We start from the raw sequence: 14,243 nt of genomic DNA, 5'->3' as shown, positions 1-14,243 counted from the left end.
TTTATTTTTATTTTCATGTATTAATTACATTTAAATTTAATTTTTATTTCATTCATCATAATATTTTAATGTCTACATTTAGGTAACTAATTTTTTTATAATCCGATAACAATTTTGTATGTTCTTCACTTAGGTACATTAATACATTTGAATATTTTGGTATATCCATCGATACAAACATATAGGTACATTAATTCATATAATGCATTTCGGTACACACATTTGAGTATTGACATTTAGTTACATTAATTCAATATACTATATTTCAGTACATACATTTCGGTATGTACATTTTGGTACATACATTTTGGTATTGACATTTAGGTACATTAATTCAATATATATAATACATTTCGGTACATATATTTAGATTCATTATAATATATTTCAGTACAATCATGTAGGTACAAATATTTAGGTAAAAAAAAATCAATTTTATATATTTCGACACAGTCATTTCTGTACACTTATGTATTTATATATTTTTGTATCACAAATTTCTTTTAATATTTTCTCATTTATGTTCATTTATAATTAAAGAACTAAATATGTGCATATTAATAAATTAAAGTTGTCTCTCCCCCCCCCCCCCCCCCTCTCTCTCTCTAACATTTGTCCATGGCCAACGTCTGGGTTTTACTCGAATAACCGTTTGACAAATTGGCTGGTTTTTTCCCCTGCATGCTTCTTAATGAGTCCAACGGATCATAACCAATCAATTCATATGGGAATAAATATTGCTGCAAAAGTGCAAATACTATATGAAAAGGAAATTATGTTATTTTATTAGTCATGTCGATGAACTTCGGAGTACACAAAAAACACTCGTGTTCACGGGTTTTTTTTTTATTTGGCATGGCGGTTGACATTAATTCATATGGAATAAATATTGCTGCAAATACTATATGAAAAGGAAATTATATTATTTTATTAGTCATGTGGGAGAGAGAGAGAGAGAGAGAGAGAGGGAGAGGATTGTGTTTGGATTTTTGGCATGGCGGTTGACATTAATTCATATGGGAATAATTATTGCAAATACCTAAAATTAATTGGGATCAAAGTAGATGCAAATAAATCTTTGTTCAACCTTTAGAGTTTTTACTATAATAACAATCTTTTCACTTGTACGGCCATTTGCTTTGATATCTACAACTACAAGTACTGCAAACTGCTTTGAGCTGCCTTACATCTTGGAGTTAGTTTTACTTTCTTTCTCCAAAATCTGCTCATTCGTTAACTTCGTAATTATGCTTTGTGTTCGCGCCTAATGAAGTCGAATTTAAATTACTGAAAATATGACTTTAGCCTCTAGAACTCAAATTTTTCTACATAAAACCCGAAGTAAAATTTTTGCTTGAATAAAACCCATTAACTAGACTCAACATAAGCAAATTCATTAATTATGTTTGACTTTACCTGTTTAAAATTTTTTCAGATGCCTAAAACACTGTTGTTGAATGTTTAATGTATACAATTAATTATATGCAAATTGCAAGGGAAAATTAATGATTTTACAAAAATAATATATTGCATATAAATGTAAGGATTTGTTGGTTAGTTTGGCTCTCGAATTCCAATTTACCATTACAACGTGTCCATATTATATATAGGTAAATTATTGTACTTTAAAATGTACTAACATTTGCCTACACAAAACATTTTGTGTGTATGAACATATTTTTTTAGAAAATGAGAAGGAAAGAGGGAGAGAGAGAGAGAGAGAGAGAGAGAGAACGTGAGGGGAGTGGGAGGTTTTTTTTTTTTTTTTTTTTTTTTAATATTTGAGGTATTTTAACATCACCTGTATGTGAGGCTTCAATAAAAAACAGAAAAATTTGGACCTGTGAAATTACATTTTTGCCCATCATTTTTTTTGTGTGATAGAAGACTAATTTGTCTTTTCACCCTCTTTTGGTTGACAAAGAGGGTTTTATTAATTAGTAGAGATAAACAAAAAATGTTGAAAGGAGATAAAAATTGCAAGTAAATTAATTTTAGGACAAAGAAAAATAAAAGAACCAACTATAGGTAAATTATTTACATACACAGTCTAGATATCTAATTCACATAAAAAAATGTAGGTAAATCACATACATAATTTACCTACTATTATTGAAATTTACTTGCTTGCATAATTTACCTACTATTATATTAATTTACCTACTTGCATAATTTAGGGAAAATGCCAACAAAACATGAGAATATTATTTGCATATATCATAGGTAAATTGCCAAAAGAAATATGAGAATATTTTGTTTATATACTGTAGGTAAATTACAGACTATAGGGCGATATTATTTATATAGGTAAAGTAGGGACGTTTAACTATTTTATATAAGGAGAATAATTTACACCAAATAATAATGTAGTCATGATTTAAAGTAATGCACTAGATTGTTGTAGAAATTAAAAATAAATAAATAGAAAAAACGTCAGGATGATTAATCAGATTTTAAGGTCCTTGATTGAAGCTAATTTTCAACTGCGGATTGTGGCAAAAATGGTGTCTAATTTTGTTTTGTTTTTGGCTTAAGGAAATCGTGGTTTTTTGGATTTGGGGCTTTTGTTTGCAGCCTTCAGAGCCATGTGTATTTGAGGTGAGCGATTTCAAGATTTTAGAGTTCTGATTTAGAGTTTTGTTTGGTATTTGGTTATATTGGACTTGAATTTGCTTTTTTGTTGTCGATTATATTGAAATCAGAGCTTGGGTTTAGATTTTTATTTGGTTTTGATTATAATTTTTTGCACGTATTAGATTTGATAAGTTCAGAATCGGTTATTAGTTTGGTTTGACAAGTGAGGGAGGTAGAGGGAGAGAGATAAATTGTGGTTTGTCATTTTAAGTTAGTGGTCCGCTGCTTTGGACTGATTGGACTGATTAGTTCTGATAAGTTCAGAATCGGTTATTAGTTTGGTTTGACAAATGAGGGAGGTAGAGGGAGAGAGATAAATTGTGGTTTGTCATTTTAAGTTAGTGGTCTACTGCTTTGGACTCATTAGGTCAACCTTTGCTGGATAACCAAAACCAGGAATATAACATAAGAAAAGAAATCAAAATCTGAAGTATATGCTATTGGAATAAAATGATATCACACATTCTTTTCTTATAAAATAATTGACGAACAGAACCAAAGTATCTCAAAAGCATTGGAGGGCTAAACATTTCTAAGGAACACATATGGATGATCATGGTTAATTTTTGGGTTTAATTGAGTTGTTTCGGTTTTTACCGTGCGTCAAGTTTTTATTTTATTTTATTAAAAGGCCAGACATTATTGAGGGATGAATATGACTAGAATAGTAGTTGATACAATGTCTTTGGCAATATGCATGATAGAGGGCGTTCTAGCTTTATTTGATAGCTTGGGGACTATAGCTTTGTATATTGCTGAAAAAGCCAAAGAAGGGGATGGCTTCATAAATTTGTATAGGCGAAAAATAAGAGGATTTTTTTCTATGTTTAGATCTTAGGTATAACTAGATAATTTTGTTTTCTTTTCATTTGGAGGAAATAGTGATTTTTGAGGGTTTTGTCTGCAGCCTTTAAAGTTTAATAGTGGTTGCTTTCAATTCAATCACGAATTGCTGAGAGGTTGAATTTAGCACTGAATGCAGAAGAGAGCACCGAGCATAGAGCTAACAAACTGCACCGAGTATTGAAGTCGGGAAAAAGCTAAGGTTAATGTTAACTAAATTTATTGATTTTTTGTGCATGGGTTAATCTATTTGTTATATGTCATGGTTAAATTTTGGTTTGTTTCCGTTTTCTTTTTATCAATCCTCTCCCTTTCTAATTTAAATTGAATTATTCTGGCATCCATGGATTTCAGCATCGTATTTCTTAGACCTTAATTTTTTTTATTTTTTAGACATAGAGTACTTGGATCTAACGGAGGACATGACACAGAACCGAGCGCAATAGCGTTCTATGATTCATATAGCCGACCCCACTTAGTAAGAAAAGACTTTGTTGTTGTTGTATCAGGAGCGGCTAAGTAGTTTTATAGTTTAATGTCTAAAATATTATCCTCGGATATAAATCTTTACTGCTTTGTATTCCATCTGATTTTGACAACATTTATAATTTTATATAAATTTGCTCGATTAATATTGCAGTTTAATAGTCTTGCTTATTCTGTACGACAAGTTATTGTAGTAACATTTACACTGTTATCTGTCATGATTAGACTTTCAGTTTGTTTCTTTTTTATTTTGTAAATTCTGTCTGTTTTGCCCTTAAATTGGATTATGCTAATCTGCATAAAATTGAGAGTCATGTTGATCAAAGCTTTGTTTTTATTCTCCTGTTATTGAAAGTAGCCTGGAAATATTTTAAGTTTGTTTTATCTTTATTTGAAAATGAATTATTTTTGTGTTTGCAATCATCTGCAGGTTAATTTCAATTTGAAAAAATCTCTGCCACATCTTGGTTCCTACAATAATTTTAGCTGCTGAAGTAGCTTTCAGCTGTCAAGGTTTCAAGCAATTGAGTGTGTTTGTAAGGGCTTTTTGCTTTCGTAAGATTGTGTTAAAGATTATATAATGCTATCACTAAATATATTTTATTGCATAAGACACCAATTTCCATCTTTGTTGTACTAAACTGCATAAAAACTTATCTTTTCTGAGACGTTATTCAAATTCTCAACCCAGGTATGTATCCAATTTCACTTACTCTTTATTTTTCAATGCATTTGTTAGTATAAATTAACATAACGTTAGTCAAAACTGAACAACTTACAAATTATGCTCAGTTTATTTTTAATAATTTTTTAGTTGTTATTACCTACAAACTTTCTTATTCCGCAGCAACGCGCGAGCACCACCTCCTAGTATATATCTAGAGAGAGGCGAACTAGAGAGAGAGGGGGGACGGGTGGGGTAAGAGCAGAGAGGCGATCTAGTGGGGTAAGAGCGAATCCACCCCCTACCCTATTGCCTAGCCAATTGGGCAATTGAATCCCCTAAAGCCCAACTTATCACATAAGGGTTTAAGTTTATTTGGGCCTGTAGCAAGAGGCCCCAAGTTAATAAACCCGCCACCCTTTCCCGCGTTATGGCGCGAAAATAGGTTCCCAATCCCCATATCCAGTGCCACGTTCAAGCGAAAGACGCTCGAACGGGTGTCCTTCTCTGCAAAGCTCTTTGGGTTTCGAAAGCCCCCAACTCCGATTTCAAATCAATTCCCAAAACGCACCTTCTACCCATTAGGGTTCGCCGTTTTCGATAATTTCTTCTAGGGGATTCGTGTATTCAGATAAGTCTTATTGGTTCCTGGGCTCTGATCGATCGATTCGCCAATGGCTCCGTCTTCGTCATCGACGCTTGCGAATCGGGACGCTTCTGCTTCAGCTGCTGAGGACGAAGCCGTCATGTCCGTGACCCGAGCTTTTGCGCAGGTTGCGTTGCTGCAGTTCCAGCCGGGCAAGTTCGATCAGTGCCTTACCGCCTTGTCTGAGTGCCTCAAGAGGAAGCCAAACGATCCCAAAGTAATTCTCTTTCTTTTTCTTTAATTTTATATGAAAAGATGAAGCTTTTTTCTTTTTTCTTTTAGAAAACCCAATTTCTGAAATGAGTTAAGTTTGTATTTTTGTAATGTTTGAGGTTTCTAATATTTGCTTACCATGGATCTTCTTATTAGACTTTTCATAATATCGGACTTGCGAATCGGGAAGGTTGTTAAGACCCTAAGAGGTTGCTTGATGTGCTTAATGATGTCAAGGTATCTTAAATTTTCTCTTTTTCTTTCCATTCAAAGTACGCAGAGATATATAGTCTTCCACTGCTCACATATATTTGAGGAGGCGTGGTGGGTTCTTTCTTTGTCTGTACTTAAGTGCTTTTGGGTGGAGCAGTGGTAGTTTATAATTTAAATTCAACTTCATTAGGCGCGAACACAAAGCGTAATTACAACAAGAAGTTAAGAGAAAAAAAAGAAACTAACTCCAAGATGTAAGGCAACTCAAACCAGTTTGCAGTACTTAGCAGATATCAAAGCAAAGGGCAGTGCAAGTAGAAAGACTGTTATTCTAGTAAAAGCTCAAAAGGCTGAACGAAGATTAATTTACATCCCAATTAATTCTGGGTCTGAAGTCGATTAGTATTTACAATTGTTATTCCCGTATGAATTTATGTCAACCGCCATGCCAAAAACCCAAACAAAATCCTCTCCCCCTCTCTCCCTCTCTAACATTTTTCCATGGCCAAGGACAAGGAATATGTCACCAAAAACCCAAACAAAATCCTCTCCCCCTCTCTCTTTCTCTCTAACATTTTGCATAAATGGGTTTTTTAACTTAAATTATTTAATAAGATTTAAATTTAAAATAAACTTGATGTTAGATTACATATTGATTGTAATCCCTTAATGTATCCTTAATTCAAAATAATTAATGTGCCTCAGCCGCCATGCCAAAACCCAAACACAATCCTCTCGCTCTCTCTCTCCCTCCCTCCCTCAATTGGAATTTTGTGTACTCGAATGCGTTTTGTGTACTCCGAAGTTCATTAACATGAATAATTAAAAATATAATTTCCTTTTCATGCACCTGCTTCAGTGACATTCGAATATTTGATTGGTTATGATATGAAGCATGCAGCAAAAAAACCAGCCAATTTGTCAAAAGGTTATTCGAATAAAACCAGACGTTGGCCATGGAAAAATATTAGAGAGAGGGAGAGAGAGGGAGGCAGATTGTCTGCCCTCTAGTTATCGTGCTCTTCTCATCCCTTCCTATTTGTACGGCCACGGTTAAGTTACGTTAACATTTTATATTAATTTTTTAATAGAGATAATAAAATAAAAAGTAATAGAAATATAAAATATTAATGTAGCTTAATTGTGATCGTACAAATAGGAGGAGAAGGAAATGGCACGGTACGGAAGGGCAGACCATTTGCCTTTGAGAGCAAGTCCACCGGAGTGGACATTGCCCAGCACTCAGTCCATAAAACAGCCCAGCACTCTGTCCATTACCTCCAGCCCGCGCAACAACCTGGGGCCCAACCCATGCTGGTCTCTGGGCCAGCTCAAAACTGATTGACCAAGAAGCTGGGCAAGTGGCCACGTGGCAACTCCTTGGCTCTTGGATTTGAATATTTTTCAAATCCAACAGTCCATATTAATTAACTATATTAAAAATTATAAAAAAAATACAGAAAAATTATTAAAAAATACAAAAAAATTTAAAAAAAATACAGAAATTTTTTTAAAATGTTATTTTTTTCTATAAATAATAAAGTTTGTGGTTGAAGAATAAAGTGTATTTAATGAGTTTATGTAATTTCATTTTAGTGTGTTTTTTTTATAGTTTATTTGATGAGTTTATGTAATTTTATTTTAGTGTGTTTTTTTTAAGTTTACCATGGATCTTCTTATTAGACTTTTCATAATATCGGACTTGCGAATCGGGAAGGTTGTTAAGACCCTAAGAGGTTGCTTGATGTGCTTAATGATGTCAAGGTATCTTAAATTTTCTCTTTTTCTTTCCATTCAAAGTACGCAGAGATATATAGTCTTCCACTGCTCACATATATTTGAGGAGGCGTGGTGGGTTCTTTCTTTGTCTGTACTTATGTGCTTTTGGGTGGAGCAGTGGTAGATTTTTTTTGGTGCCTTGGGTACTCAGTGTTTTTCTATCAACATATTGAGATTAATTTAAGCTGACTAGTCTTGAAATGACTTCTGTTTACTTCTTGGGGTTAGATTTTATCATTTTTGTTGTCTATACTCATTCCTTCTTTGATGTCTAAAGTATACTTCTTAGTTAGGAGGAAAAAGATTTGTCGAGAGAGGGTTAGAGGTTTTTTGACGTGGAACTACAAGTTAAAATAATTATAGAACCATAGCCATGCAGAAGCAGGCAGAGTTGAACCTTAAGCTAGATATGGTCTCTGTTGACTCACATCATTGTTGAAAGCTTAGAAACTTTATTGACCCTGTTGTATAATTATATTTGACTTTCCATTAAAGGAGGCAACAGATGATTTTTCAAGTTCATATAATTTAGTGAGGTTATAGTTCTGGGCTTTCCATCAAAGTTGGTAACAGTTTGAATGATGAGTTTAGTTTCTCGAGGTTTCTAAGGATGGTGCTGAGAGTAATCTTGCAAGTCAAGTACTGAATTCTATTTCTTGTGATTTTGGTTCACTTGGTGGTACCAAGTTGTAGCAACTACGAAGATTATTAGAGCTAGTATACATGGACAGTTATTTTGTTAGTACAATAATTTGCATTTTTCTATTGCGACAAGCATCGGCATTATGCAGGAGCTGTTACTTCCATCAATATGATAAATCCATGTTAACATCTAGTCTAATTTCTTCTTCTTGATGTTGGACCGATAATAGATTTGAGTTTCAATAACGTGCCATTGCTGGTTGAGGTATCCATTTACAAGGGGGGGACTTTTGCTGAATTCATAAGGCTTGCGTTCAGTCAACTCTCATGCCGTCTTTCTCATTTAGAGACCCTGAAGCTGGATATCAGGCAAGCTGTTAGCATACTTATCCCATGTTATTTGGTTGAGATCAAATATTGTCGCGTCCCTTACTCAGTTATTGTTGGCTTTCAGGTCTACAATCAGAATTATGCGTTTCCCTCGTTATCAAATCTAAAGCATTTGGAATTATTAGTGGATGCCGACTACTGTCTGTCCCTTGGTCGCTTAGCTTCTTTCATGAAGGCAGCTCCTGACTTGCGCAGCCTTGTTTTGGGGGTATGTATGTATTGTACGCCTTTGTTATTGATGGATTACCAAAGTTAAACTTGATATATGCATGAATGTCCTCTCGTGATCTCTCTGTTACCTGTATTCTCGAAGAACCAAAAGAATGAATAACGGGGTTTGTTTTGAATCTGGTTGTGTTTTGTTCTGGATGATCATGTCAAATTATGATTGAACTGAATGTAAAATTTCACTACTATACTGAAATTTTTGTAACATTGAAATTGTGATACATCATCATTTGAAATCATCCATGTTATCATATTGAGTATAAGCCATACTATAATAAGGTTTTCTTAGTTGTTTTTCGGGTTGCCCCCACTAGAAGAAATTTCTAGCTTCGTCCCTACAGAGGCCCTAAGAATAATGCTTCAGACTATCACTCGCTCAACCAAAAAAAGAAAAAGAAAGAAAGAAAGAAAGTGTTTCAATTAACATTAGAAGCATGTTGAAATCGATTGATCGAAGGAGTCGTCCCTACGCAGCTCCTACTCCAATTCAATACTTCTTTATGAGGGTATAATAGATAATAAATTTGGGTTTAAAGAGATATTAATAGTTTAGTTAAAAATCAAATGGATGCAAAAAGTAAGTTGGGTGTAGAAATATGTTACATAGATTTAAATAAAATTTTCTCAAGTTTTTGCATAAAGGGGTTTTTTAACTTAAATCATTTAATAAGATTGAAATTTAAAATAAACTTGATGTTAGATTACATATTGATTGTAATCTCTTAATGTATCCTTAATTCAAAATAATTAATGTGCCTCAGCCGCCATGCCAAATCCCAAACACAATCCTTTCGCTCTCTCTCTCCCTCCCTCCCTCAATTGGAATTTTGTGTACTCGAATGTGTTTTGTGTACTCCGAAGTTCATTAACATGACTAATTAAAAATATAATTTCCTTTTCATACACCTGCTTCAGTGACATTCGAATATTTGATTGGTTTTGATATGAAGCATGCAGCAGACTGAAAAAAACCAGCCAATTTGTCAAACGGTTATTCGAATAAAACCAGACGTTGGCCATGGAAAAATATTAGAGAGAGAGAGAGAGGCAGATTGTCTGCCCTCTAGTTATCGCTTCTCATCCCTTCTTTTCTATATGGTCACGGTTAAGTTACATTAACATTTTATATTAATTTTTTAATAGAGATAATATGACAAAAAGTAATAGGAATATAAAATGTTTACGTGGCTTAATCATGACTGTACAAATAGAAGGAGATGAAACAAGCACGGTAACAGAAGGGCAAACCATCTGCCTCTGAGAGAGAGAGGGGGAGAAACAACTTTAAATAAAGTTGGCCATGGTAAGGAGCAATAAAGATTGAGAATCTACGTGGAGCAATAAAGATTGAGAATTTCAATCTTGAAGCGGACAAGGATTGTCTGTCCTTCCTTTTTTCATGCCCTCTTGTTTGTGTGGTCACGGTTAAATTACGTCAACATTTTATATTACTATTCATTTTTGTCTTATTATTTTTATAAAAAAATAATATAAAATGTTAACGTGACTTAACCGTGACCACACAAAACAGAAGGGCATGAAAGGACATGGAAAATGAGAGGGCAGACAATCCTTGTCCCTTGGAAGCAATGCAATGAAGGAGGAAATCTCTCTCTCTCTCTCTCTCTCTCTCTCTAACATATTTCCATGGCCAAAATCTGGGGTTGCTCCCGAGGTTGCAAAGAATTTCGATTTCGATTTCAAACTGTTCGTACCGACTTAATAAAAAATAATAAAATAAAGTTGTATCTCCCCTTCTCTCTCTCTAAAAATTTTTCCATGGCCAACGTCTGGGTTTTATTTGAATAAGCTACTAAAGCCATCTGGAGAATACAATAATAACAAAGCTTTTTGTCACTAAGTAGGGTCGGCTATATGAATCCTAGAACGTCATTACGCTCAGTTCTGTGTCATGTCCTCCATTAGATCCAAGTACTCTAAGTCTTTTCTTAGGGTCTCTTCCAAAGTTTTCCTAGATCTTCCTCTACCCCTTCGGTCCTGAACCTCTATCATGTAGTCACATCTTTGAACCGGAGCGTCAGTAGGCCTTCTTTACACATGTCCAAACCACCGTAACCGATTTTCTCTCATCTTTCCTTCAATTTCGGCTACTCCTACTTTACCTCGGATATCCTAATTCCTAATCTTATCATTTCTCGTGTGCCCACACATCCAACGAAGCATTCTCATCTCCGCTACACTCATTTTATGTACGTGTTGATACTTCACCACCCAACATTTTGTGCCATACAACATCGTCGGTCTTAAGCCATCCTATAAAATTTTTCCCTGAGTTTCAGTGGCATACGGCTGAAGGAAAAATTTTGTCCTAGCTAAGAACAAGTATGAACATTTGAATACATATGCATACTATTAACTCATTAATATAGGCATGCATCCAAAAACAATTCAATAAAACCCATGACTTTCAAAGCCTAGTATATGGTGAACCAAAATAAACTCTTTAACAACATTAAAGAGAAAGAAGAATTTAGTGATTCTTTACCCTTGAAGCTCATCCTTGTTTACACAAGGGATTCACCCAAGTGGAGGGCCTTCAAGTCACCTCCAAGCTCCTTGAATCCTTCTTGTGTTTTCCTCCCTTTAGTGCTCCTTTGATGATTTGAGGAAAAAGGATTTGTTCTCCACAACACCAAAAGCTTGATGTCTCTAAGTCTCTTCACCAAGGTTGTATCTTGTGAAGATGATATGGATGATTTAAAAGAAGAAGAGATTGCTAGATGTTTCTTCCTTTAATGGCCGGCCTCTTAGAAGAAATAGAGAGAAAATGTCTCACCCAATTTCAACTAACTAACCCTTGAAGCTATAAAGTTGAATTTATACTTCATTTCTTTGGTGAGTGGCAAACTTGCAATTAAGCAAACTTTGCCCATCCAACCCTAATGGCCGGCCTCTTTGGTATTCTTGGGCTATTTGCTCATTTTGTTTTAGTTGTCATACAACTTAAACATAATGGGCCTTTTGGACCAAAACGCTTTTGGGCCCCGAAACCCAAAACCAACATATAAGCCCTATACGAACCTTTCGTAAAATTAATTAACTAATTAATTAATCTTGACCATTCATCAATTAAACCATTTAATTGCTTATCCATTTCATATAATTTCTTCACATACATCCTTACTCGGTGTACGATCCATTAGGTTCCAATTAGCGAGGTAGTGGGCGATGTTACTCTTAACTATCGATTGTGAATTGAAACCACATTTCAATTCTCCCTTTTATTGATTAGTGTTTGCTAACCATTAGGGCTTCCACAAACCATGGTTGACGCCTAGCAGCATGTCATGGTTACCCAAGCTAACTAGAAGTGGTTGGAGAACCTATCCAGTTACAATTACAATGCAATACGGTCATTCTCTAATACAATACTCTTAATCACATTGTTTAAGTGATAGTTTGTTTCATGTCTACTATCCAATGTGATACTTTCTTATATGATTCCCTTGAATATGATTTGGAACATCCTTCCTTTAGTCATATTCATTTGCTTTGGCCAAAGACTTTAGAATCATATCTTAGAGTATTCTCCCTCCACCATGGAAGGTTAGAGATCCCTTGTTGTACATTCATATGTCTACATGACTAGATAGCTTGACCCCAACAATGCCGTGGACACTCCGAGGGAATGCCATTGACAGGATCAAAGATCAAGGACCTAACCATTAGACATCTATGATGCCTCAGGTCAAAGGACTACTTTGCATATTGCAACCTTAGAGTTCTTACATGACATGTATGTTCGAACTCTGATTTGATCGTAGTTCAGTGTACTCGATTACTCTTTCGAGCACCTATGTGTCTGTCTTAGTGTCCAACACCAAATCACTTGAGACTAGTCATACTCACGCTTGAGTCAACATAACACATACTAACCTTAGCGGATTGTCAATGCCCAATTGGCAATCCTATGGCTAGGAACGTTTTAGGAATGAACATAAGAGAAAGGTCTCGATAATCTAACTCACTTAGATCACTTATCTCTTAGAACAAATACATTCCTTGGATTCACTTATTGCTTAAACACATGATACAATAAACAGTGATTAACAATAAGATTTGCCCTCCATTAAACATATAAAAGTTTAACATAATAAGTATTCCAAAAAGCTATTACATCAAATGAGTGGCTTTGTGGGCATACTTCCAACAACGGCGGTCACACAACACGTCAGATACACTCTTCCACTTCATCCATCCAACTTGTATTCTATGGTTGAGGTCTCTATCTAATTCTCCATTCTTTTGCAAGATAGATCCTAGGTAGCGAAAGCGGTCGCTCTTTGGTATTTCCTGATCTTCGATCCTTACCCCTAACTCATTTTGGCCTCCATTTGCATTGAACTTGCACTCCATATATTCTGTTTTTGATCGGCTTAGGCGAAGACCTTTAGATTCCAACATTTCTCTCCAAATGTTAAGCTTCGCATTTACTCATTCCTGAGTTTCCAAAGGTTAAGATTCCAACACTTCTCTCCAAAGATTAAAATTCCAACACTACTCACCCCTAAAGCCATCTGAAGAATGCTGGCAGAAAATAAAACATGGCCCCACTACACTGTGATAGGAACCCTAGCTTCGCCAAGCAAACACTATATAATAATCTCCATGTCCATTCAAACAAGATCACCAACTCATTCTATAAAAGAAATAAAAGGGCGAAAACCTAAGCTTCTGAGAGTGACCTCCGTTTGAACCCTGAACCCTTGAGATGGATAACAATGGCGAATTTCCAATTGAAAGGTAAATCTGTTGTTTGGAGAATTTTTATTTTCATTTGTTTAGTAATACAGCACAGGCCGGTCAAGTTTACAAAGAACTTTTTATTTGTTTGGTAATACTGCACAGGGGAATGCATCCTTTTATTAGCTACACGTTTAATTTCTTTTGTTTGTTGTTGTTTTTGTGTTTCAGGACAAGTTACATCAGGAGTTGTTGTGGCAGAAGCAGGAGAAGCCGTGGCATCAAGATTTCTTTCGTAATAATTCTAGAGCAGTGGCACACAGGTATGCAATTTGGTGGTATTATTGTTACCCTTATTATCAACTATAAATAAACAATGCAAAATCCATTTTATGAAGTAGGGGTTTAATTTATTTTGTTTGTTGTTGTTTTTGTGTTCCAGGTACACATTATATCAGGAGTGGATGGCCCAATGCAGACAGTGAGGTGGTTGTGTTTTTTTTTTTCTCTCTTTGAAGTATCGTTTAAATTTTCTTATTTATTTTAAGTCAGTTGCTTTTAATTACGTTTCTCTGCCTTTCTAAACTTTTTTATCCTACTTTTTTAGTGAACCAGTGGGTGGCTCCACATCAGCACCAAAAGCGATCGAAATCAAAGTTGAATTGCGGGGAAGGCCGACAAATAAAAAGACTCAGTACAAATTTCGCGTCGACCCAACTGATAAGGTGTCTGTCCTGACGGCACTTCTAGTGAACAAGAAGGCCCAACTACCGCAACATTATTTATTTGCCACTGATGCAA

At 35.0% G+C, this 14,243-nt stretch overlaps 1 protein-coding gene across 2 annotated transcripts in view; it reads left to right on the top strand.

Annotated features, from left to right (window-relative positions):
* Positions 1-5,353: 5,353 nt before the first annotated feature.
* LOC126592399 (uncharacterized) overlaps positions 5,354-14,243 on the top strand; it is a 31,341-nt gene continuing 22,451 nt past the window's right edge. The window contains exons 1-2 of one of the 2 annotated variants that reach the window (XM_050258105.1): positions 5,354-5,490; positions 7,383-7,463. The gene's annotated coding sequence lies outside the window, so the exon portion shown is untranslated. Of the gene's footprint in view, positions 5,491-5,642; positions 5,724-7,382; positions 7,464-14,243 lie in introns of both variants that reach the window. The other variant, XM_050258097.1, reaches the window with a different exon arrangement.

The sequence above is a fragment of the Malus sylvestris genome, chromosome 2 (genome assembly GCF_916048215.2).
Source record: "Malus sylvestris chromosome 2, drMalSylv7.2, whole genome shotgun sequence".
Lineage (NCBI taxonomy): Eukaryota > Viridiplantae > Streptophyta > Magnoliopsida > Rosales > Rosaceae > Malus > Malus sylvestris.
The sequence above is the reverse complement of the archived record's forward strand: the minus strand, read 5'-3'. Positions and strand labels throughout refer to the sequence as shown.